The sequence below is a fragment of the Pagrus major genome, chromosome 3 (assembly GCF_040436345.1).
Source record: "Pagrus major chromosome 3, Pma_NU_1.0".
Taxonomy (NCBI): Eukaryota; Metazoa; Chordata; class Actinopteri; order Spariformes; family Sparidae; genus Pagrus; species Pagrus major.
The window spans coordinates 8747518-8774630 of record NC_133217.1 but is presented as its reverse complement, the minus strand read 5'-3'; positions in this window follow the sequence as shown (position 1 = coordinate 8774630).

Genomic DNA, 27113 nt, shown 5'->3' with positions numbered 1-27113 from the left:
TCAGGCTAGGAAACCTCAGTGAAAAACCTTTTTATAGTGAAATACAACTTTAGTTACTGCACAGTGCAAAAAGAGGCTTCTATCGCTCTGAAACGCTCAAAATTGACATGAGTGAGTGTTCACCATAAATGAATTAAAGGACCGGTGAGAAAATGTTTGCCATGAAAAAGATCCAAATTCAGCAAGTCCAGGCTAGGAAACTTGCTTGAAAATCCTTTTTTCAGTCAAATACAGCTTACTCTACTGCAGAGTGCCAAAACGTGCTCCAATCGCTCTGAAACGCTCAAAATTGACATAAGCCAGTTTGCACCTTTAATGAATGAAAGTGCAGGAAAAACCTTGTTTGCCATCAAGAAGACCCAAATTCAACCAGTTCAGGCTAGAAAACCTCAGTGAAAAACCTTTTTTCTGTCCAATACAGCTTATGCTATTACACAATGCAAAAAGATGCTTCTCTCGCTCTGAAACGCTCAAAATTGACATAAGCCAGTTTGCACCTTTAATGAATGAAAGTGCAGGAAAAACCTTGTTTGCCATCAAGAAGACCCAAATTCAACCAGTTCAGGCTAGGAAACCTCAGTGAAAAACCTTTTTATAGTGAAATACAACTTTAGTTACTGCACAGTGCAAAAAGAGGCTTCTATCGCTCTGAAACGCTCAAAATTGACATGAGTGAGTGTCCACCATAAATTAATTAAAGGACCGGTGAGACCATGTTTGCCATGAAAAAGATCCAAATTCAGCAAGTCCAGGCTAGGAAACTTGCTTGAAAATCCTTTTTTCAGTCAAATACAGCTTACTCTACTGCAGAGTGCCAAAACGTGCTCCAATCGCTCTGAAACGCTCAAAATTGACATAAGCCAGTTTGCACCTTTAATGAATGAAAGTGCAGGAAAAACCTTGTTTGCCATCAAGAAGACCCAAATTCAACCAGTTCAGGCTAGAAAACCTCAGTGAAAAACCTTTTTTCAGTCCAATACAGCTTATGCTATTACCCAATGCAAAAAGATGCTTCTCTCGCTCTGAAACGCTCAAAATTGACATAAGCCAGTTTGCACCTTTAATGAATGAAAGTGCAGGAAAAACCTTGTTTGCCATCAAGAAGACCCAAATTCAACCAGTTCAGGCTAGGAAACCTCAGTGAAAAACCTTTTTATAGTGAAATACAACTTTAGTTACTGCACAGTGCAAAAAGAGGCTTCTATCGCTCTGAAACGCTCAAAATTGACATAAGCCAGTTTGCACCTTTAATGAATGAAAGTGCAGGAAAAACCTTGTTTGCCATCAAGAAGACCCAAATTCAACCAGTTCAGGCTAGGAAACCTCAGTGAAAAATCTTTTTGTAGTGAAATACAACTTTAGTTACTGCACAGTGCAAAAAGAGGCTTCTATCGCTCTGAAACGCTCAAAATTGACATGAGTGAGTGTCCACCATAAATTAATTAAAGGACCGGTGAGACCATGTTTGCCATGAAAAAGATCCAAATTCAGCAAGTCCAGGCTAGGAAACTTGCTTGAAAATCCTTTTTTCAGTCAAATACAGCTTACTCTACTGCAGAGTGCCAAAACGTGCTCCAATCGCTCTGAAACGCTCAAAATTGACATAAGCCAGTTTGCACCTTTAATGAATGAAAGTGCAGGAAAAACCTTGTTTGCCATCAAGAAGACCCAAATTCAACCAGTTCAGGCTAGAAAACCTCAGTGAAAAACCTTTTTTCAGTCCAATACAGCTTAGGCTATTACACAATGCAAAAAGACGCTTCTCTCGCTCTGAAACGCTCAAAATTGACATAAGCCAGTTTGCACCTTTAATGAATGAAAGTGCAGGAAAAACCTTGTTTGCCATTAAAGACCCAAATTCAACCAGTTCAGGCTAGGAAACCTCAGTTAAAAACCTTTTTATAGTGAAATACAACTTTAGTTACTGCACAGTGCAAAAAGAGGCTTCTATCGCTCTGAAACGCTCAAAATTGACATGAGTGAGTGTTCACCATAAATGAATTAAAGGACCAGTGAGACCATGTTTGCCATGAAAAAGATCCAAATTCAGCAAGCCCAGGCTAGGAAACTTGCTTGAAAATTCTTTTTTCAGTCAAATACAGCTTACTCTACTGCAGAGTGCCAAAACGTGCTCCATTCGCTCTGAAACGCTCAAAATTGACATAAGCCAGTTTGCACCTTTAATGAATGAAAGTGCAGGAAAAACCTTGGTTGCCATCAAGAAGACCCAAATTCAACCAGTTCAGGCTAGGAAACCTCAGTGAAAAACCTTTTTATAGTGAAATACAACTTTAGTTACTGCACAGTGCAAAAAGAGGCTTCTATCGCTCTGAAACGCTCAAAATTGACATGAGTGAGTGTCCACCATAAATGAATTAAAGGACCGGTGAGACCATGTTTGCCATGAAAAAGATCCAAATTCAGCAAGTCCAGGCTAGGAAACTTGCTTGAAAATCCTTTTTTCAGTCAAATACAGCTTACTCTACTGCAGGGTCCAAAACGTGCTCCAATCGCTCTGAAACGCTCAAAATTGACATAAGCCAGTTTGCACCTTTAATGAATGAAAGTGCAGGAAAAACCTTGTTTGCCATCAAGAAGACCCAAATTCAACCAGTTCAGGCTAGAAAACCTCAGTGAAAAACCTTTTTTCTGTCCAATACAGCTTATGCTATTACACAATGCAAAAACGTGCTCCAATCGCTCTGAAACGCTCAAAATTGACATAAGCCAGTTTGCACCTTTAATGAATGAAAGTGCAGGAAAAACCTTGTTTGCCATCAAGAAGACCCAAATTCAACCAGTTCAGGCTAGGAAACCTCAGTGAAAAACCTTTTTATAGTGAAATACAACTTTAGTTACTGCACAGTGCAAAAAGAGGCTTCTATCGCTCTGAAACGCTCAAAATTGACATGAGTGAGTGTACACCATAAATGAATTAAAGGACCGGTGAGACCATGTTTGCCATGAAAAAGATCCAAATTCAGCAAGTCCAGGCTAGGAAACTTGCTTGAAAATCCTTTTTTCAGTCAAATACAGCTTACTCTACTGCAGAGTGCCAAAACGTGCTCCAATCGCTCTGAAACGCTCAAAATTGACATAAGCCAGTTTGCACCTTTAATGAATGAAAGTGCAGGAAAAACCTTGTTTGCCATCAAGAAGACCCAAATTCAACCAGTTCAGGCTAGAAAACCTCAGTGAAAAACCTTTTTTCTGTCCAATACAGCTTATGCTATTACACAATGCAAAAAGATGCTTCTCTCGCTCTGAAACGCTCAAAATTGACATAAGCCAGTTTGCACCTTTAATGAATGAAAGTGCAGGAAAAACCTTGTTTGCCATCAAGAAGACCCAAATTCAACCAGTTCAGGCTAGAAAACCTCAGTGAAAAACCTTTTTTCTGTCCAATACAGCTTATGCTATTACACAATGCAAAAACGTGCTCCAATCGCTCTGAAACGCTCAAAATTGACATAAGCCAGTTTGCACCTTTAATGAATGAAAGTGCAGGAAAAACCTTGTTTGCCATCAAGAAGACCCAAATTCAACCAGTTCAGGCTAGGAAACCTCAGTGAAAAACCTTTTTATAGTGAAATACAACTTTAGTTACTGCACAGTGCAAAAAGAGGCTTCTATCGCTCTGAAACGCTCAAAATTGACATGAGTGAGTGTCCACCATAAATGAATTAAAGGACCGGTGAGACCATGTTTGCCATGAAAAAGATCCAAATTCAGCAAGTCCAGGCTAGGAAACTTGCTTGAAAATCCTTTTTTCAGTCAAATACAGCTTACTCTACTGCAGAGTGCCAAAACGTGCTCCAATCGCTCTGAAACGCTCAAAATTGACATAAGCCAGTTTGCACCTGTAATGAATGAAAGTGCAGGAAAAACCTTGGTTGCCATCAAGAAGACCCAAATTCAACCAGTTCAGGCTAGGAAACCTCAGTGAAAAACCCTTTTTCAGTCCAATACAGCTTAGGCTATTACACAATGCAAAAAGACGCTTCTCTCGCTCTGAAACGCTCAAAATTGACATAAGCCAGTTTGCACCTTTAATGAATGAAAGTGCAGGAAAAACCTTGTTTGCCATCAAGAAGACCCAAATTCAACCAGTTCAGGCTAGGAAACCTCAGTGAAAAACCTTTTTATAGTGAAATACAACTTTAGTTACTGCACAGTGCAAAAAGAGGCTTCTATCGCTCTGAAACGCTCAAAATTGACATGAGTGAGTGTCCACCATAAATGAATTAAAGGACCGGTGAGACCATGTTTGCCATGAAAAAGATTCAAATTCAGCAAGTCCAGGCTAGGAAACTTGCTTGAAAATCCTTTTTTCAGTCAAATACAGCTTACTCTACTGCAGAGTGCCAAAACGTGCTCCAATCGCTCTGAAACGCTCAAAATTGACATAAGCCAGTTTGCACCTGTAATGAATGAAAGTGCAGGAAAAAACTTGTTTGCCATCAAGAAGACCCAAATTCAACCAGTTCAGGCTAGAAAACCTCAGTGAAAAACCTTTTTTCAGTCCAATACAGCTTATGCTATTACACAATGCAAAAAGATGCTTCTCTCGCTCTGAAACGCTCAACATTGACATAAGCCAGTTTGCACCTGTAATGAATGAAAGTGCAGGAAAAACCTTGTTTGCCATCAAGAAGACCCAAATTCAACCAGTTCAGGCTAGGAAACCTCAGTGAAAAACCTTTTTATAGTGAAATACAACTTTAGTTACTGCACAGTGCAAAAAGAGGCTTCTATCGCTCTGAAACGCTCAAAATTGACATGAGTGAGTGTTCACCATAAATGAATTAAAGGACCGGTGAGAAAATGTTTGCCATGAAAAAGATCCAAATTCAGCAAGTCCAGGCTAGGAAACTTGCTTGAAAATCCTTTTTTCAGTCAAATACAGCTTACTCTACTGCAGAGTGCCAAAACGTGCTCCAATCGCTCTGAAACGCTCAAAATTGACATAAGCCAGTTTGCACCTTTAATGAATGAAAGTGCAGGAAAAACCTTGTTTGCCATCAAGAAGACCCAAATTCAACCAGTTCAGGCTAGAAAACCTCAGTGAAAAACCTTTTTTCTGTCCAATACAGCTTATGCTATTACACAATGCAAAAAGATGCTTCTCTCGCTCTGAAACGCTCAAAATTGACATAAGCCAGTTTGCACCTTTAATGAATGAAAGTGCAGGAAAAACCTTGTTTGCCATCAAGAAGACCCAAATTCAACCAGTTCAGGCTAGGAAACCTCAGTGAAAAACCTTTTTATAGTGAAATACAACTTTAGTTACTGCACAGTGCAAAAAGAGGCTTCTATCGCTCTGAAACGCTCAAAATTGACATGAGTGAGTGTTCACCATAAATGAATTAAAGGACCGGTGAGAAAATGTTTGCCATGAAAAAGATCCAAATTCAGCAAGTCCAGGCTAGGAAACTTGCTTGAAAATCCTTTTTTCAGTCAAATACAGCTTACTCTACTGCAGAGTGCCAAAACGTGCTCCAATCGCTCTGAAACGCTCAAAATTGACATAAGCCAGTTTGCACCTTTAATGAATGAAAGTGCAGGAAAAACCTTGTTTGCCATCAAGAAGACCCAAATTCAACCAGTTCAGGCTAGAAAACCTCAGTGAAAAACCTTTTTTCTGTCCAATACAGCTTATGCTATTACACAATGCAAAAAGATGCTTCTCTCGCTCTGAAACGCTCAAAATTGACATAAGCCAGTTTGCACCTTTAATGAATGAAAGTGCAGGAAAAACCTTGTTTGCCATCAAGAAGACCCAAATTCAACCAGTTCAGGCTAGGAAACCTCAGTGAAAAACCTTTTTATAGTGAAATACAACTTTAGTTACTGCACAGTGCAAAAAGAGGCTTCTATCGCTCTGAAACGCTCAAAATTGACATGAGTGAGTGTCCACCATAAATTAATTAAAGGACCGGTGAGACCATGTTTGCCATGAAAAAGATCCAAATTCAGCAAGTCCAGGCTAGGAAACTTGCTTGAAAATCCTTTTTTCAGTCAAATACAGCTTACTCTACTGCAGAGTGCCAAAACGTGCTCCAATCGCTCTGAAACGCTCAAAATTGACATAAGCCAGTTTGCACCTTTAATGAATGAAAGTGCAGGAAAAACCTTGTTTGCCATCAAGAAGACCCAAATTCAACCAGTTCAGGCTAGAAAACCTCAGTGAAAAACCTTTTTTCAGTCCAATACAGCTTATGCTATTACACAATGCAAAAAGATGCTTCTCTCGCTCTGAAACGCTCAAAATTGACATAAGCCAGTTTGCACCTTTAATGAATGAAAGTGCAGGAAAAACCTTGTTTGCCATCAAGAAGACCCAAATTCAACCAGTTCAGGCTAGGAAACCTCAGTGAAAAACCTTTTTATAGTGAAATACAACTTTAGTTACTGCACAGTGCAAAAAGAGGCTTCTATCGCTCTGAAACGCTCAAAATTGACATAAGCCAGTTTGCACCTTTAATGAATGAAAGTGCAGGAAAAACCTTGTTTGCCATCAAGAAGACCCAAATTCAACCAGTTCAGGCTAGGAAACCTCAGTGAAAAACCTTTTTGTAGTGAAATACAACTTTAGTTACTGCACAGTGCAAAAAGAGGCTTCTATCGCTCTGAAACGCTCAAAATTGACATGAGTGAGTGTTCACCATAAATGAATTAAAGGACCGGTGAGAAAATGTTTGCCATGAAAAAGATCCAAATTCAGCAAGTCCAGGCTAGGAAACTTGCTTGAAAATCCTTTTTTCAGTCAAATACAGCTTACTCTACTCCAGAGTGCCAAAACGTGCTCCAATCGCTCTGAAACGCTCAAAATTGACATAAGCCAGTTTGCACCTTTAATGAATGAAAGTGCAGGAAAAACCTTGTTTGCCATCAAGAAGACCCAAATTCAACCAGTTCAGGCTAGAAAACCTCAGTGAAAAACCTTTTTTCAGTCCAATACAGCTTAGGCTATTACACAATGCAAAAAGACGCTTCTCTCGCTCTGAAACGCTCAAAATTGACATAAGCCAGTTTGCACCTTTAATGAATGAAAGTGCAGGAAAAACCTTGTTTGCCATCAAGAAGACCCAAATTCAACCAGTTCAGGCTAGGAAACCTCAGTTAAAAACCTTTTTATAATGAAATACAACTTTAGTTACTGCACAGTGCAAAAAGAGGCTTCTATCGCTCTGAAACGCTCAAAATTGACATGAGTGAGTGTCCACCATAAATTAATTAAAGGACCGGTGAGACCATGTTTGCCATGAAAAAGATCCAAATTCAGCAAGTCCAGGCTAGGAAACTTGCTTGAAAATCCTTTTTTCAGTCAAATACAGCTTACTCTACTGCAGAGTGCCAAAACGTGCTCCAATCGCTCTGAAACGCTCAAAATTGACATAAGCCAGTTTGCACCTTTAATGAATGAAAGTGCAGGAAAAACCTTGTTTGCCATCAAGAAGACCCAAATTCAACCAGTTCAGGCTAGAAAACCTCAGTGAAAAACCTTTTTTCAGTCCAATACAGCTTAGGCTATTACACAATGCAAAAAGACGCTTCTCTCGCTCTGAAACGCTCAAAATTGACATAAGCCAGTTTGCACCTTTAATGAATGAAAGTGCAGGAAAAACCTTGTTTGCCATTAAAGACCCAAATTCAACCAGTTCAGGCTAGGAAACCTCAGTTAAAAACCTTTTTATAGTGAAATACAACTTTAGTTACTGCACAGTGCAAAAAGAGGCTTCTATCGCTCTGAAACGCTCAAAATTGACATGAGTGAGTGTTCACCATAAATGAATTAAAGGACCAGTGAGACCATGTTTGCCATGAAAAAGATCCAAATTCAGCAAGCCCAGGCTAGGAAACTTGCTTGAAAATTCTTTTTTCAGTCAAATACAGCTTACTCTACTGCAGAGTGCCAAAACGTGCTCCATTCGCTCTGAAACGCTCAAAATTGACATAAGCCAGTTTGCACCTTTAATGAATGAAAGTGCAGGAAAAACCTTGGTTGCCATCAAGAAGACCCAAATTCAACCAGTTCAGGCTAGGAAACCTCAGTGAAAAACCTTTTTATAGTGAAATACAACTTTAGTTACTGCACAGTGCAAAAAGAGGCTTCTATCGCTCTGAAACGCTCAAAATTGACATGAGTGAGTGTCCACCATAAATGAATTAAAGGACCGGTGAGACCATGTTTGCCATGAAAAAGATCCAAATTCAGCAAGTCCAGGCTAGGAAACTTGCTTGAAAATCCTTTTTTCAGTCAAATACAGCTTACTCTACTGCAGGGTCCAAAACGTGCTCCAATCGCTCTGAAACGCTCAAAATTGACATAAGCCAGTTTGCACCTTTAATGAATGAAAGTGCAGGAAAAACCTTGTTTGCCATCAAGAAGACCCAAATTCAACCAGTTCAGGCTAGAAAACCTCAGTGAAAAACCTTTTTTCTGTCCAATACAGCTTATGCTATTACACAATGCAAAAACGTGCTCCAATCGCTCTGAAACGCTCAAAATTGACATAAGCCAGTTTGCACCTTTAATGAATGAAAGTGCAGGAAAAACCTTGTTTGCCATCAAGAAGACCCAAATTCAACCAGTTCAGGCTAGGAAACCTCAGTGAAAAACCTTTTTATAGTGAAATACAACTTTAGTTACTGCACAGTGCAAAAAGAGGCTTCTATCGCTCTGAAACGCTCAAAATTGACATGAGTGAGTGTACACCATAAATGAATTAAAGGACCGGTGAGACCATGTTTGCCATGAAAAAGATCCAAATTCAGCAAGTCCAGGCTAGGAAACTTGCTTGAAAATCCTTTTTTCAGTCAAATACAGCTTACTCTACTGCAGAGTGCCAAAACGTGCTCCAATCGCTCTGAAACGCTCAAAATTGACATAAGCCAGTTTGCACCTTTAATGAATGAAAGTGCAGGAAAAACCTTGTTTGCCATCAAGAAGACCCAAATTCAACCAGTTCAGGCTAGAAAACCTCAGTGAAAAACCTTTTTTCTGTCCAATACAGCTTATGCTATTACACAATGCAAAAAGATGCTTCTCTCGCTCTGAAACGCTCAAAATTGACATAAGCCAGTTTGCACCTTTAATGAATGAAAGTGCAGGAAAAACCTTGTTTGCCATCAAGAAGACCCAAATTCAACCAGTTCAGGCTAGAAAACCTCAGTGAAAAACCTTTTTTCTGTCCAATACAGCTTATGCTATTACACAATGCAAAAACGTGCTCCAATCGCTCTGAAACGCTCAAAATTGACATAAGCCAGTTTGCACCTTTAATGAATGAAAGTGCAGGAAAAACCTTGTTTGCCATCAAGAAGACCCAAATTCAACCAGTTCAGGCTAGGAAACCTCAGTGAAAAACCTTTTTATAGTGAAATACAACTTTAGTTACTGCACAGTGCAAAAAGAGGCTTCTATCGCTCTGAAACGCTCAAAATTGACATGAGTGAGTGTCCACCATAAATGAATTAAAGGACCGGTGAGACCATGTTTGCCATGAAAAAGATCCAAATTCAGCAAGTCCAGGCTAGGAAACTTGCTTGAAAATCCTTTTTTCAGTCAAATACAGCTTACTCTACTGCAGAGTGCCAAAACGTGCTCCAATCGCTCTGAAACGCTCAAAATTGACATAAGCCAGTTTGCACCTGTAATGAATGAAAGTGCAGGAAAAACCTTGGTTGCCATCAAGAAGACCCAAATTCAACCAGTTCAGGCTAGGAAACCTCAGTGAAAAACCCTTTTTCAGTCCAATACAGCTTAGGCTATTACACAATGCAAAAAGACGCTTCTCTCGCTCTGAAACGCTCAAAATTGACATAAGCCAGTTTGCACCTTTAATGAATGAAAGTGCAGGAAAAACCTTGTTTGCCATCAAGAAGACCCAAATTCAACCAGTTCAGGCTAGGAAACCTCAGTGAAAAACCTTTTTATAGTGAAATACAACTTTAGTTACTGCACAGTGCAAAAAGAGGCTTCTATCGCTCTGAAACGCTCAAAATTGACATGAGTGAGTGTTCACCATAAATGAATTAAAGGACCGGTGAGAAAATGTTTGCCATGAAAAAGATCCAAATTCAGCAAGTCCAGGCTAGGAAACTTGCTTGAAAATCCTTTTTTCAGTCAAATACAGCTTACTCTACTGCAGAGTGCCAAAACGTGCTCCAATCGCTCTGAAACGCTCAAAATTGACATAAGCCAGTTTGCACCTTTAATGAATGAAAGTGCAGGAAAAACCTTGTTTGCCATCAAGAAGACCCAAATTCAACCAGTTCAGGCTAGAAAACCTCAGTGAAAAACCTTTTTTCTGTCCAATACAGCTTATGCTATTACACAATGCAAAAAGATGCTTCTCTCGCTCTGAAACGCTCAAAATTGACATAAGCCAGTTTGCACCTTTAATGAATGAAAGTGCAGGAAAAACCTTGTTTGCCATCAAGAAGACCCAAATTCAACCAGTTCAGGCTAGAAAACCTCAGTGAAAAACCTTTTTTCTGTCCAATACAGCTTATGCTATTACACAATGCAAAAAGATGCTTCTCTCGCTCTGAAACGCTCAAAATTGACATAAGCCAGTTTGCACCTTTAATGAATGAAAGTGCAGGAAAAACCTTGTTTGCCATCAAGAAGACCCAAATTCAACCAGTTCAGGCTAGGAAACCTCAGTGAAAAACCCTTTTTCAGTCCAATACAGCTTAGGCTATTACACAATGCAAAAAGACGCTTCTCTCGCTCTGAAACGCTCAAAATTGACATAAGCCAGTTTGCACCTTTAATGAATGAAAGTGCAGGAAAAATCTTGTTTGCCATTAAAGACCCAAATTCAACCAGTTCAGGCTAGGAAACCTCAGTTAAAAACCTTTTTATAGTGAAATACAACTTTAGTTACTGCACAGTGCAAAAAGAGGCTTCTATCGCTCTGAAACGCTCAAAATTGACATGAGTGAGTGTCCACCATAAATGAATTAAAGGACCGGTGAGACCATGTTTGCCATGAAAAAGATCCAAATTCAGCAAGTCCAGGCTAGGAAACTTGCTTGAAAATCCTTTTTTCAGTCAAATACAGCTTACTCTACTGCAGAGTGCCAGAACGTGCTCCAATCGCTCTGAAACGCTCAAAATTGACATAAGCCAGTTTGCACCTTTAATGAATGAAAGTGCAGGAAAAACCTTGTTTGCCATCAAGAAGACCCAAATTCAACCAGTTCAGGCTAGAAAACCTCAGTGAAAAACCTTTTTTCTGTCCAATACAGCTTATGCTATTACACAATGCAAAAAGATGCTTCTCTCGCTCTGAAACGCTCAAAATTGACATAAGCCAGTTTGCACCTTTAATGAATGAAAGTGCAGGAAAAACCTTGTTTGCCATCAAGAAGACCCAAATTCAACCAGTTCAGGCTAGGAAACCTCAGTGAAAAACCTTTTTATAGTGAAATACAACTTTAGTTACTGCACAGTGCAAAAAGAGGCTTCTATCGCTCTGAAACGCTCAAAATTGACATGAGTGAGTGTCCACCATAAATGAATTAAAGGACCGGTGAGACCATGTTTGCCATGAAAAAGATCCAAATTCAGCAAGTCCAGGCTAGGAAACTTGCTTGAAAATCCTTTTTTCAGTCAAATACAGCTTACTCTACTGCAGAGTGCCAAAACGTGCTCCAATCGCTCTGAAACGCTCAAAATTGACATAAGCCAGTTTGCACCTGTAATGAATGAAAGTGCAGGAAAACCCTTGTTTGCCATCAAGAAGACCCAAATTCAACCAGTTCAGGCTAGAAAACCTCAGTGAAAAACCTTTTTTCAGTCCAATACAGCTTATGCTATTACACAATGCAAAAAGATGCTTCTCTCGCTCTGAAACGCTCAAAATTGACATAAGCCAGTTTGCACCTTTAATGAATGAAAGTGCAGGAAAAACCTTGTTTGCCATCAAGAAGACCCAAATTCAACCAGTTCAGGCTAGGAAACCTCAGTGAAAAACCTTTTTATAGTGAAATACAACTTTAGTTACTGCACAGTGCAAAAAGAGGCTTCTATCGCTCTGAAACGCTCAAAATTGACATGAGTGAGTGTCCACCATAAATTAATTAAAGGACCGGTGAGACCATGTTTGCCATGAAAAAGATCCAAATTCAGCAAGTCCAGGCTAGGAAACTTGCTTGAAAATCCTTTTTTCAGTCAAATACAGCTTACTCTACTGCAGAGTGCCAAAACGTGCTCCAATCGCTCTGAAACGCTCAAAATTGACATAAGCCAGTTTGCACCTTTAATGAATGAAAGTGCAGGAAAAACCTTGTTTGCCATCAAGAAGACCCAAATTCAACCAGTTCAGGCTAGAAAACCTCAGTGAAAAACCTTTTTTCTGTCCAATACAGCTTATGCTATTACACAATGCAAAAAGATGCTTCTCTCGCTCTGAAACGCTCAAAATTGACATAAGCCAGTTTGCACCTTTAATGAATGAAAGTGCAGGAAAAACCTTGTTTGCCATCAAGAAGACCCAAATTCAACCAGTTCAGGCTAGGAAACCTCAGTGAAAAACCTTTTTATAGTGAAATACAACTTTAGTTACTGCACAGTGCAAAAAGAGGCTTCTATCGCTCTGAAACGCTCAAAATTGACATGAGTGAGTGTTCACCATAAATGAATTAAAGGACCGGTGAGAAAATGTTTGCCATGAAAAAGATCCAAATTCAGCAAGTCCAGGCTAGGAAACTTGCTTGAAAATCCTTTTTTCAGTCAAATACAGCTTACTCTACTGCAGAGTGCCAAAACGTGCTCCAATCGCTCTGAAACGCTCAAAATTGACATAAGCCAGTTTGCACCTTTAATGAATGAAAGTGCAGGAAAAACCTTGTTTGCCATCAAGAAGACCCAAATTCAACCAGTTCAGGCTAGAAAACCTCAGTGAAAAACCTTTTTTCAGTCCAATACAGCTTAGGCTATTACACAATGCAAAAAGACGCTTCTCTCGCTCTGAAACGCTCAAAATTGACATAAGCCAGTTTGCACCTTTAATGAATGAAAGTGCAGGAAAAACCTTGTTTGCCATCAAGAAGACCCAAATTCAACCAGTTCAGGCTAGGAAACCTCAGTGAAAAACCTTTTTATAGTGAAATACAACTTTAGTTACTGCACAGTGCAAAAAGAGGCTTCTATCGCTCTGAAACGCTCAAAATTGACATGAGTGAGTGTTCACCATAAATGAATTAAAGGACCGGTGAGAAAATGTTTGCCATGAAAAAGATCCAAATTCAGCAAGTCCAGGCTAGGAAACTTGCTTGAAAATCCTTTTTTCAGTCAAATACAGCTTACTCTACTGCAGAGTGCCAAAACGTGCTCCAATCGCTCTGAAACGCTCAAAATTGACATAAGCCAGTTTGCACCTTTAATGAATGAAAGTGCAGGAAAAACCTTGTTTGCCATCAAGAAGACCCAAATTCAACCAGTTCAGGCTAGAAAACCTCAGTGAAAAACCTTTTTTCTGTCCAATACAGCTTATGCTATTACACAATGCAAAAAGATGCTTCTCTCGCTCTGAAACGCTCAAAATTGACATAAGCCAGTTTGCACCTTTAATGAATGAAAGTGCAGGAAAAACCTTGTTTGCCATCAAGAAGACCCAAATTCAACCAGTTCAGGCTAGAAAACCTCAGTGAAAAACCTTTTTTCTGTCCAATACAGCTTATGCTATTACACAATGCAAAAAGATGCTTCTCTCGCTCTGAAACGCTCAAAATTGACATAAGCCAGTTTGCACCTTTAATGAATGAAAGTGCAGGAAAAACCTTGTTTGCCATCAAGAAGACCCAAATTCAACCAGTTCAGGCTAGGAAACCTCAGTGAAAAACCCTTTTTCAGTCCAATACAGCTTAGGCTATTACACAATGCAAAAAGACGCTTCTCTCGCTCTGAAACGCTCAAAATTGACATAAGCCAGTTTGCACCTTTAATGAATGAAAGTGCAGGAAAAATCTTGTTTGCCATTAAAGACCCAAATTCAACCAGTTCAGGCTAGGAAACCTCAGTGAAAAACCTTTTTATAGTGAAATACAACTTTAGTTACTGCACAGTGCAAAAAGAGGCTTCTATCGCTCTGAAACGCTCAAAATTGACATGAGTGAGTGTCCACCATAAATGAATTAAAGGACCGGTGAGACCATGTTTGCCATGAAAAAGATCCAAATTCAGCAAGTCCAGGCTAGGAAACTTGCTTGAAAATCCTTTTTTCAGTCAAATACAGCTTACTCTACTGCAGAGTGCCAAAACGTGCTCCAATCGCTCTGAAACGCTCAAAATTGACATAAGCCAGTTTGCACCTGTAATGAATGAAAGTGCAGGAAAAACCTTGTTTGCCATCAAGAAGACCCAAATTCAACCAGTTCAGGCTAGAAAACCTCAGTGAAAAACCTTTTTTCAGTCCAATACAGCTTATGCTATTACACAATGCAAAAAGATGCTTCTCTCGCTCTGAAACGCTCAAAATTGACATAAGCCAGTTTGCACCTTTAATGAATGAAAGTGCAGGAAAAACCTTGTTTGCCATCAAGAAGACCCAAATTCAACCAGTTCAGGCTAGGAAACCTCAGTGAAAAACCTTTTTATAGTGAAATACAACTTTAGTTACTGCACAGTGCAAAAAGAGGCTTCTATCGCTCTGAAACGCTCAAAATTGACATGAGTGAGTGTCCACCATAAATTAATTAAAGGACCGGTGAGACCATGTTTGCCATGAAAAAGATCCAAATTCAGCAAGTCCAGGCTAGGAAACTTGCTTGAAAATCCTTTTTTCAGTCAAATACAGCTTACTCTACTGCAGAGTGCCAAAACGTGCTCCAATCGCTCTGAAACGCTCAAAATTGACATAAGCCAGTTTGCACCTTTAATGAATGAAAGTGCAGGAAAAACCTTGTTTGCCATCAAGAAGACCCAAATTCAACCAGTTCAGGCTAGAAAACCTCAGTGAAAAACCTTTTTTCTGTCCAATACAGCTTATGCTATTACACAATGCAAAAAGATGCTTCTCTCGCTCTGAAACGCTCAAAATTGACATAAGCCAGTTTGCACCTTTAATGAATGAAAGTGCAGGAAAAACCTTGTTTGCCATCAAGAAGACCCAAATTCAACCAGTTCAGGCTAGGAAACCTCAGTGAAAAACCTTTTTATAGTGAAATACAACTTTAGTTACTGCACAGTGCAAAAAGAGGCTTCTATCGCTCTGAAACGCTCAAAATTGACATGAGTGAGTGTTCACCATAAATGAATTAAAGGACCGGTGAGAAAATGTTTGCCATGAAAAAGATCCAAATTCAGCAAGTCCAGGCTAGGAAACTTGCTTGAAAATCCTTTTTTCAGTCAAATACAGCTTACTCTACTGCAGAGTGCCAAAACGTGCTCCAATCGCTCTGAAACGCTCAAAATTGACATAAGCCAGTTTGCACCTTTAATGAATGAAAGTGCAGGAAAAACCTTGTTTGCCATCAAGAAGACCCAAATTCAACCAGTTCAGGCTAGAAAACCTCAGTGAAAAACCTTTTTTCTGTCCAATACAGCTTATGCTATTACACAATGCAAAGAGATGCTTCTCTCGCTCTGAAACGCTCAAAATTGACATAAGCCAGTTTGCACCTTTAATGAATGAAAGTGCAGGAAAAACCTTGTTTGCCATCAAGAAGACCCAAATTCAACCAGTTCAGGCTAGGAAACCTCAGTGAAAAACCTTTTTATAGTGAAATACAACTTTAGTTACTGCACAGTGCAAAAAGAGGCTTCTATCGCTCTGAAACGCTCAAAATTGACATGAGTGAGTGTTCACCATAAATGAATTAAAGGACCGGTGAGAAAATGTTTGCCATGAAAAAGATCCAAATTCAGCAAGTCCAGGCTAGGAAACTTGCTTGAAAATCCTTTTTTCAGTCAAATACAGCTTACTCTACTGCAGAGTGCCAAAACGTGCTCCAATCGCTCTGAAACGCTCAAAATTGACATAAGCCAGTTTGCACCTTTAATGAATGAAAGTGCAGGAAAAACCTTGTTTGCCATCAAGAAGACCCAAATTCAACCAGTTCAGGCTAGAAAACCTCAGTGAAAAACCTTTTTTCAGTCCAATACAGCTTAGGCTATTACACAATGCAAAAAGACGCTTATCTCGCTCTGAAACGCTCAAAATTGACATAAGCCAGTTTGCACCTTTAATGAATGAAAGTGCAGGAAAAACCTTGTTTGCCATCAAGAAGACCCAAATTCAACCAGTTCAGGCTAGAAAACCTCAGTGAAAAACCTTTTTTCTGTCCAATACAGCTTATGCTATTACACAATGCAAAAAGATGCTTCTCTCGCTCTGAAACGCTCAAAATTGACATAAGCCAGTTTGCACCTTTAATGAATGAAAGTGCAGGAAAAACCTTGTTTGCCATTAAAGACCCAAATTCAACCAGTTCAGGCTAGGAAACCTCAGTTAAAAACCTTTTTATAGTGAAATACAACTTTAGTTACTGCACAGTGCAAAAAGAGGCTTCTATCGCTCTGAAACGCTCAAAATTGACATGAGTGAGTGTCCACCATAAATTAATTAAAGGACCGGTGAGACCATGTTTGCCATGAAAAAGATCCAAATTCAGCAAGTCCAGGCTAGGAAACTTGCTTGAAAATCCTTTTTTCAGTCAAATACAGCTTACTCTACTGCAGAGTGCCAAAACGTGCTCCAATCGCTCTGAAACGCTCAAAATTGACATAAGCCAGTTTGCACCTTTAATGAATGAAAGTGCAGGAAAAACCTTGTTTGCCATCAAGAAGACCCAAATTCAACCAGTTCAGGCTAGAAAACCTCAGTGAAAAACCTTTTTTCTGTCCAATACAGCTTATGCTATTACACAATGCAAAAAGATGCTTCTCTCGCTCTGAAACGCTCAAAATTGACATAAGCCAGTTTGCACCTTTAATGAATGAAAGTGCAGGAAAAACCTTGTTTGCCATCAAGAAGACCCAAATTCAACCAGTTCAGGCTAGGAAACCTCAGTGAAAAACCTTTTTATAGTGAAATACAACTTTAGTTACTGCACAGTGCAAAAAGAGGCTTCTATCGCTCTGAAACGCTCAAAATTGACATGAGTGAGTGTTCACCATAAATGAATTAAAGGACCGGTGAGAAAATGTTTGCCATGAAAAAGATCCAAATTCAGCAAGTCCAGGCTAGGAAACTTGCTTGAAAATCCTTTTTTCAGTCAAATACAGCTTACTCTACTGCAGAGTGCCAAAACGTGCTCCAATCGCTCTGAAACGCTCAAAATTGACATAAGCCAGTTTGCACCTTTAATGAATGAAAGTGCAGGAAAAACCTTGTTTGCCATCAAGAAGACCCAAATTCAACCAGTTCAGGCTAGAAAACCTCAGTGAAAAACCTTTTTTCAGTCCAATACAGCTTAGGCTATTACACAATGCAAAAAGACGCTTCTCTCGCTCTGAAACGCTCAAAATTGACATAAGCCAGTTTGCACCTTTAATGAATGAAAGTGCAGGAAAAACCTTGTTTGCCATCAAGAAGACCCAAATTCAACCAGTTCAGGCTAGGAAACCTCAGTGAAAAACCTTTTTATAGTGAAATACAACTTTAGTTACTGCACAGTGCAAAAAGAGGCTTCTATCGCTCTGAAACGCTCAAAATTGACATGAGTGAGTGTCCACCATAAATTAATTAAAGGACCGGTGAGACCATGTTTGCCATGAAAAAGATCCAAATTCAGCAAGTCCAGGCTAGGAAACTTGCTTGAAAATCCTTTTTTCAGTCAAATACAGCTTACTCTACTGCAGAGTGCCAAAACGTGCTCCAATCGCTCTGAAACGCTCAAAATTGACATAAGCCAGTTTGCACCTTTAATGAATGAAAGTGCAGGAAAAACCTTGTTTGCCATCAAGAAGACCCAAATTCAACCAGTTCAGGCTAGAAAACCTCAGTGAAAAACCTTTTTTCAGTCCAATACAGCTTAGGCTATTACACAATGCAAAAAGACGCTTCTCTCGCTCTGAAACGCTCAAAATTGACATAAGCCAGTTTGCACCTTTAATGAATGAAAGTGCAGGAAAAACCTTGTTTGCCATTAAAGACCCAAATTCAACCAGTTCAGGCTAGGAAACCTCAGTTAAAAACCTTTTTATAGTGAAATACAACTTTAGTTACTGCACAGTGCAAAAAGAGGCTTCTATCGCTCTGAAACGCTCAAAATTGACATGAGTGAGTGTCCACCATAAATTAATTAAAGGACCGGTGAGACCATGTTTGCCATGAAAAAGATCCAAATTCAGCAAGTCCAGGCTAGGAAACTTGCTTGAAAATCCTTTTTTCAGTCAAATACAGCTTACTCTACTGCAGAGTGCCAAAACGTGCTCCAATCGCTCTGAAACGCTCAAAATTGACATAAGCCAGTTTGCACCTTTAATGAATGAAAGTGCAGGAAAAACCTTGTTTGCCATCAAGAAGACCCAAATTCAACCAGTTCAGGCTAGAAAACCTCAGTGAAAAACCTTTTTTCAGTCCAATACAGCTTAGGCTATTACACAATGCAAAAAGACGCTTCTCTCGCTCTGAAACGCTCAAAATTGACATAAGCCAGTTTGCACCTTTAATGAATGAAAGTGCAGGAAAAACCTTGTTTGCCATCAAGAAGACCCAAATTCAACCAGTTCAGGCTAGGAAACCTCAGTGAAAAACCTTTTTATAGTGAAATACAACTTTAGTTACTGCACAGTGCAAAAAGAGGCTTCTATCGCTCTGAAACGCTCAAAATTGACATGAGTGAGTGTTCACCATAAATGAATTAAAGGACCGGTGAGAAAATGTTTGCCATGAAAAAGATCCAAATTCAGCAAGTCCAGGCTAGGAAACTTGCTTGAAAATCCTTTTTTCAGTCAAATACAGCTTACTCTACTGCAGAGTGCCAAAACGTGCTCCAATCGCTCTGAAACGCTCAAAATTGACATAAGCCAGTTTGCACCTGTAATGAATGAAAGTGCAGGAAAAACCTTGTTTGCCATCAAGAAGACCCAAATTTAACCAGTTCAGGCTAGAAAACCTCAGTGAAAAACCCTTTTTCAGTCCAATACAGCTTAGGCTATTACACAATGCAAAAAGACGCTTCTCTCGCTCTGAAACGCTCAAAATTGACATAAGCCAGTTTGCACCTTTAATGAATGAAAGTGCAGGAAAAACCTTGTTTGCCATTAAAGACCCAAATTCAACCAGTTCAGGCTAGGAAACCTCAGTTAAAAACCTTTTTATAGTGAAATACAACTTTAGTTACTGCACAGTGCAAAAAGAGGCTTCTATCGCTCTGAAACGCTCAAAATTGACATGAGTGAGTGTCCACCATAAATTAATTAAAGGACCGGTGAGACCATGTTTGCCATGAAAAAGATCCAAATTCAGCAAGTCCAGGCTAGGAAACTTGCTTGAAAATCCTTTTTTCAGTCAAATACAGCTTACTCTACTGCAGAGTGCCAAAACGTGCTCCAATCGCTCTGAAACGCTCAAAATTGACATAAGCCAGTTTGCACCTTTAATGAATGAAAGTGCAGGAAAAACCTTGTTTGCCATCAAGAAGACCCAAATTCAACCAGTTCAGGCTAGAAAACCTCAGTGAAAAACCTTTTTTCTGTCCAATACAGCTTATGCTATTACACAATGCAAAAAGATGCTTCTCTCGCTCTGAAACGCTCAAAATTGACATAAGCCAGTTTGCACCTTTAATGAATGAAAGTGCAGGAAAAACCTTGTTTGCCATCAAGAAGACCCAAATTCAACCAGTTCAGGCTAGGAAACCTCAGTGAAAAACCTTTTTATAGTGAAATACAACTTTAGTTACTGCACAGTGCAAAAAGAGGCTTCTATCGCTCTGAAACGCTCAAAATTGACATGAGTGAGTGTTCACCATAAATGAATTAAAGGACCGGTGAGAAAATGTTTGCCATGAAAAAGATCCAAATTCAGCAAGTCCAGGCTAGGAAACTTGCTTGAAAATCCTTTTTTCAGTCAAATACAGCTTACTCTACTGCAGAGTGCCAAAACGTGCTCCAATCGCTCTGAAACGCTCAAAATTGACATAAGCCAGTTTGCACCTTTAATGAATGAAAGTGCAGGAAAAACCTTGTTTGCCATCAAGAAGACCCAAATTCAACCAGTTCAGGCTAGAAAACCTCGGTGAAAAACCTTTTTTCAGTCCAATACAGCTTAGGCTATTACACAATGCAAAAAGACGCTTCTCTCGCTCTGAAACGCTCAAAATTGACATAAGCCAGTTTGCATCTTTAATGAATGAAAGTGCAGGAAAAACCTTGTTTGCCATCAAGAAGACCCAAATTCAACCAGTTCAGGCTAGGAAACCTCAGTGAAAAACCTTTTTATAGTGAAATACAACTTTAGTTACTGCACAGTGCAAAAAGAGGCTTCTATCGCTCTGAAACGCTCAAAATTGACATGAGTGAGTGTTCACCATAAATGAATTAAAGGACCGGTGAGAAAATGTTTGCCATGAAAAAGATCCAAATTCAGCAAGTCCAGGCTAGGAAACTTGCTTGAAAATCCTTTTTTCAGTCAAATACAGCTTACTCTACTGCAGAGTGCCAAAACGTGCTCCAATCGCTCTGAAACGCTCAAAATTGACATAAGCCAGTTTGCACCTTTAATGAATGAAAGTGCAGGAAAAACCTTGTTTGCCATCAAGAAGACCCAAATTCAACCAGTTCAGGCTAGAAAACCTCAGTGAAAAACCTTTTTTCTGTCCAATACAGCTTATGCTATTACACAATGCAAAAAGATGCTTCTCTCGCTCTGAAACGCTCAAAATTGACATAAGCCAGTTTGCACCTTTAATGAATGAAAGTGCAGGAAAAACCTTGTTTGCCATCAAGAAGACCCAAATTCAACCAGTTCAGGCTAGGAAACCTCAGTGAAAAACCTTTTTATAGTGAAATACAACTTTAGTTACTGCACAGTGCAAAAAGAGGCTTCTATCGCTCTGAAACGCTCAAAATTGACATGAGTGAGTGTTCACCATAAATGAATTAAAGGACCGGTGAGAAAATGTTTGCCATGAAAAAGATCCAAATTCAGCAAGTCCAGGCTAGGAAACTTGCTTGAAAATCCTTTTTTCAGTCAAATACAGCTTACTCTACTGCAAAGTGCCAAAACGTGCTCCAATCGCTCTGAAACGCTCAAAATTGACATAAGCCAGTTTGCACCTTTAATGAATGAAAGTGCAGGAAAAACCTTGTTTGCCATCAAGAAGACCCAAATTCAACCAGTTCAGGCTAGAAAACCTCAGTGAAAAACCTTTTTTCTGTCCAATACAGCTTATGCTATTACACAATGCAAAAAGATGCTTCTCTCGCTCTGAAACGCTCAAAATTGACATAAGCCAGTTTGCACCTTTAATGAATGAAAGTGCAGGAAAAACCTTGTTTGCCATCAAGAAGACCCAAATTCAACCAGTTCAGGCTAGGAAACCTCAGTGAAAAACCTTTTTATAGTGAAATACAACTTTAGTTACTGCACAGTGCAAAAAGAGGCTTCTATCGCTCTGAAACGCTCAAAATTGACATGAGTGAGTGTTCACCATAAATGAATTAAAGGACCGGTGAGAAAATGTTTGCCATGAAAAAGATCCAAATTCAGCAAGTCCAGGCTAGGAAACTTGCTTGAAAATCCTTTTTTCAGTCAAATACAGCTTACTCTACTGCAAAGTGCCAAAACGTGCTCCAATCGCTCTGAAACGCTCAAAATTGACATAAGCCAGTTTGCACCTTTAATGAATGAAAGTGCAGGAAAAACCTTGTTTGCCATCAAGAAGACCCAAATTCAACCAGTTCAGGCTAGAAAACCTCGGTGAAAAACCTTTTTTCAGTCCAATACAGCTTAGGCTATTACACAATGCAAAAAGACGCTTCTCTCGCTCTGAAACGCTCAAAATTGACATAAGCCAGTTTGCACCTTTAATGAATGAAAGTGCAGGAAAAACCTTGTTTGCCATCAAGAAGACCCAAATTCAACCAGTTCAGGCTAGGAAACCTCAGTGAAAAACCTTTTTATAGTGAAATACAACTTTAGTTACTGCACAGTGCAAAAAGAGGCTTCTATCGCTCTGAAACGCTCAAAATTGACATGAGTGAGTGTTCACCATAAATGAATTAAAGGACCGGTGAGAAAATGTTTGCCATGAAAAAGATCCAAATTCAGCAAGTCCAGGCTAGGAAACTTGCTTGAAAATCCTTTTTTCAGTCAAATACAGCTTACTCTACTGCAGAGTGCCAAAACGTGCTCCAATCGCTCTGAAACGCTCAAAATTGACATAAGCCAGTTTGCACCTTTAATGAATGAAAGTGCAGGAAAAACCTTGTTTGCCATCAAGAAGACCCGAATTCAACCAGTTCAGGCTAGAAAACCTCAGTGAAAAACCTTTTTTCAGTCCAATACAGCTTAGGCTATTACACAATGCAAAAAGACGCTTCTCTCGCTCTGAAACGCTCAAAATTGACATAAGCCAGTTTGCACCTTTAATGAATGAAAGTGCAGGAAAAACCTTGTTTGCCATTAAAGACCCAAATTCAACCAGTTCAGGCTAGGAAACCTCAGTTAAAAACCTTTTTATAATGAAATACAACTTTAGTTACTGCACAGTGCAAAAAGAGGCTTCTATCGCTCTGAAACGCTCAAAATTGACATGAGTGAGTGTCCACCATAAATTAATTAAAGGACCGGTGAGACCATGTTTGCCATGAAAAAGATCCAAATTCAGCATGTCCAGGCTAGGAAACTTGCTTGAAAATCCTTTTTTCAGTCAAATACAGCTTACTCTACTGCAGAGTGCCAAAACGTGCTCCAATCGCTCTGAAACGCTCAAAATTGACATAAGCCAGTTTGCACCTTTAATGAATGAAAGTGCAGGAAAAACCTTGTTTGCCATCAAGAAGACCCAAATTCAACCAGTTCAGGCTAGAAAACCTCAGTGAAAAACCTTTTTTCAGTCCAATACAGCTTAGGCTATTACACAATGCAAAAAGACGCTTCTCTCGCTCTGAAACGCTCAAAATTGACATAAGCCAGTTTGCACCTTTAATGAATGAAAGTGCAGGAAAAACCTTGTTTGCCATTAAAGACCCAAATTCAACCAGTTCAGGCTAGGAAACCTCAGTTAAAAACCTTTTTATAGTGAAATACAACTTTAGTTACTGCACAGTGCAAAAAGAGGCTTCTATCGCTCTGAAACGCTCAAAATTGACATGAGTGAGTGTCCACCATAAATTAATTAAAGGACCGGTGAGACCATGTTTGCCATGAAAAAGATCCAAATTCAGTATGTCCAGGCTAGGAAACTTGCTTGAAAATCCTTTTTTCAGTCAAATACAGCTTACTCTACTGCAGAGTGCCAAAACGTGCTCCAATCGCTCTGAAACGCTCAAAATTGACATAAGCCAGTTTGCACCTGTAATGAATGAAAGTGCAGGAAAAACCTTGTTTGCCATCAAGAAGACCCAAATTCAACCAGTTCAGGCTAGGAAACCTCAGTGAAAAACCCTTTTTCAGTCCAATACAGCTTAGGCTATTACACAATGCAAAAAGACGCTTCTCTCGCTCTGAAACGCTCAAAATTGACATAAGCCAGTTTGCACCTTTAATGAATGAAAGTGCAGGAAAAACCTTGTTTGCCATCAAGAAGACCCAAATTCAACCAGTTCAGGCTAGGAAACCTCAGTGAAAAACCTTTTTATAGTGAAATACAACTTTAGTTACTGCACAGTGCAAAAAGAGGCTTCTATCGCTCTGAAACGCTCAAAATTGACATGAGTGAGTGTTCACCATAAATGAATTAAAGGACCGGTGAGAAAATGTTTGCCATGAAAAAGATCCAAATTCAGCAAGTCCAGGCTAGGAAACTTGCTTGAAAATCCTTTTTTCAGTCAAATACAGCTTACTCTACTGCAGAGTGCCAAAACGTGCTCCAATCGCTCTGAAACGCTCAAAATTGACATAAGCCAGTTTGCACCTTTAATGAATGAAAGTGCAGGAAAAACCTTGTTTGCCATCAAGAAGACCCAAATTCAACCAGTTCAGGCTAGAAAACTTACTTGAAAAACCTTTTTTCAGTCCAATACAGCTTATGCTATTACACAGTGCAAAAAGAGGCTTCTATCGCTCTGAAACGCTCAAAATTGACATGAGTGAGTGTCCACCATAAATGAATTAAAGGACCGGTGAGACCATGTTTGCCATGAAAATGATCCAAATTCAGCAAGTCCAGGCTAGGAAACTTGCTTGAAAATCCTTTTTTCAGTCAGATACAGCTTACTCTACTGCAGAGTGCCAAAACGTGCTCCAATCGCTCTGAAACGCTCAAAATTGACATAAGCCAGTTTGCACCTGTAATGAATGAAAGTGCAGGAAAAACCTTGTTTGCCATCAAGAAGACCCAAATTTAACCAGTTCAGGCTAGAAAACCTCAGTGAAAAACCCTTTTTCAGTCCAATACAGCTTAGGCTATTACACAATGCAAAAAGACGCTTCTCTCGCTCTGAAACGCTCAAAATTGACATAAGCCAGTTTGCACCTTTAATGAATGAAAGTGCAGGAAAAACCTTGTTTGCCATTAAAGACCCAAATTCAACCAGTTCAGGCTAGGAAACCTCAGTTAAAAACCTTTTTATAGTGAAATACAACTTTAGTTACTGCACAGTGCAAAAAGAGGCTTCTATCGCTCTGAAACGCTCAAAATTGACATGAGTGAGTGTCCACCATAAATTAATTAAAGGACCGGTGAGACCATGTTTGCCATGAAAAAGATCCAAATTCAGCAAGTCCAGGCTAGGAAACTTGCTTGAAAATCCTTTTTTCAGTCAAATACAGCTTACTCTACTGCAGAGTGCCAAAACGTGCGCCAATCGCTCTGAAACGCTCAAAATTGACATAAGCCAGTTTGCACCTTTAATGAATGAAAGTGCAGGAAAAACCTTGTTTGCCATCAAGAAGACCCAAATTCAACCAGTTCAGGCTAGAAAACCTCAGTGAAAAACCCTTTTTCAGTCCAATACAGCTTAGGCTATTACACAATGCAAAAAGACGCTTGTCTCGCTCTGAAACGCTCAAAATTGACATAAGCCAGTTTGCACCTGTAATGAATGAAAGTGCAGGAAAAACCTTGTTTGCCATCAAGAAGACCCAAATTTAACCAGTTCAGGCTAGAAAACCTCAGTGAAAAACCCTTTTTCAGTCCAATACAGCTTAGGCTATTACACAATGCAAAAAGACGCTTCTCTCGCTCTGAAACGCTCAAAATTGACATAAGCCAGTTTGCACCTTTAATGAATGAAAGTGCAGGAAAAACCTTGTTTGCCATCAAGAAGACCCAAATTCAACCAGTTCAGGCTAGGAAACCTCAGTGAAAAACCCTTTTTCAGTCCAATACAGCTTAGGCTATTACACAATGCAAAAAGACGCTTCTCTCGCTCTGAAACGCTCAAATATGACATAAGCCAGTTTGCACCTTTAATGAATGAAAGTGCAGGAAAAACCTTGTTTGCCATCAAGAAGACCCAAATTCAACCAGTTCAGGCTAGAAAACCTCAGTGAAAAACCCTTTTTCAGTCCAATACAGCTTAGGCTATTACACAATGCAAAAAGACGCTTGTCTCGCTCTGAAACGCTGAAAATTGACATAAGCCAGTTTGCACCTTTCATGAATGAAAGTGCAGGAAAAACCTTGTTTGCCATCAAGAAGACCCAAATTCAACCAGTTCAGGCTAGGAAACCTCAGTGAAAAACCTTTTTATAGTGAAATACAACTTTAGTTACTGCACAGTGCAAGAAGACGCTTCTATCGCTCTGAAACGCTCAAAATTGACATAAGCCAGTTTGCACCTTTAATGAATGAAAGTGCAGGAAAAACCTTGTTTACCACCAAGAAGACCCAAATTCAACCAGTTCAGGCTAGGAAACCTCAGTGAAAAACCTTTTTTCAGTCCAATACAGCTTATGCTATTACACAATGCAAAAAGACGCTTCTCTCGCTCTGAAACGCTCAAAATTGACATGAGCCAGTTTGCACCTTTAATGAATGAAAGTGCAGGAAAAACCTTGTTTGCCATCAAGAAGATCCAAATTCAACCAGTTCAGACTAGGAAACCTCAGTGAAATACCTTTTTATAGTGAAATACAACTTTAGTTACTGCACAGTGCAAAAAGAGGCTTCTACCGCTCTGAAACGCTCAAAATTGACAAGAGTGAGTGTTCACCATAAATGAATTAAAAGACAGGTGAGACCATGTTTGCCATGAAATAGATCCAAATTCAGCAAGTCCAGGCTAGGAAACTTGCTTGAAAATCCTTTTTTCCGTGAAATACAGCTTACTCTACTGCAGAGTCCCAAAACTTGCTCCTATCGCTCTGAAACGCTCAAAATTGACATGAGTGAGTGTTCACCATAAATGAATTAAAAGACAGGTGAGACCATGTTTGCCATGAAATAGATCCAAATTCAGCAAGTCCAGGCTAGGAAACTTGTTTGAAAATCATTTTTTCAGTAAAATTCAGCTTTCTCTACTGCAGAGTGCAAAAAGACGCTTCTATCGCTCTGAAACGCTCAAAATTGACATAAGCCAGTTTGAACCTTTAATGAATGAAAGTGCAGGAAAAACCTTGTTTGCCATCAAGAAGATCCAAATTCAACCAGTTCAGGCTAGGAAACTTGCTTGAAAATCCTTTTTTCAGTGAAATACAGCTTACTCTACTGCAGAGTGCCAAAACTTGCTCCTATCGCTCTGAAACGCTCAAAATTGACATAAGCCAGTTTGCACCTTTAATGAATGAAAGTGCAGGAAAAACCTTGTTTACCATCAAGAAGACCCAAATTCAACCAGTTCAGGCTAGGAAACCTCAGTGAAAAACCTTTTTTCAGTCCAATACAGCTTATGTTATTACACAATGCAAAAAGACGCTTCTCTCGCTCTGAAACGCTCAAAATTGACATGAACCAGTTTGCACCTTTAATGAAAGAAAGTACAGGAAAAACCTTGTTTGCCATCAAGAAGATCCAAATTCAACCAGTTCAGGCTAGGAAACCTCAGT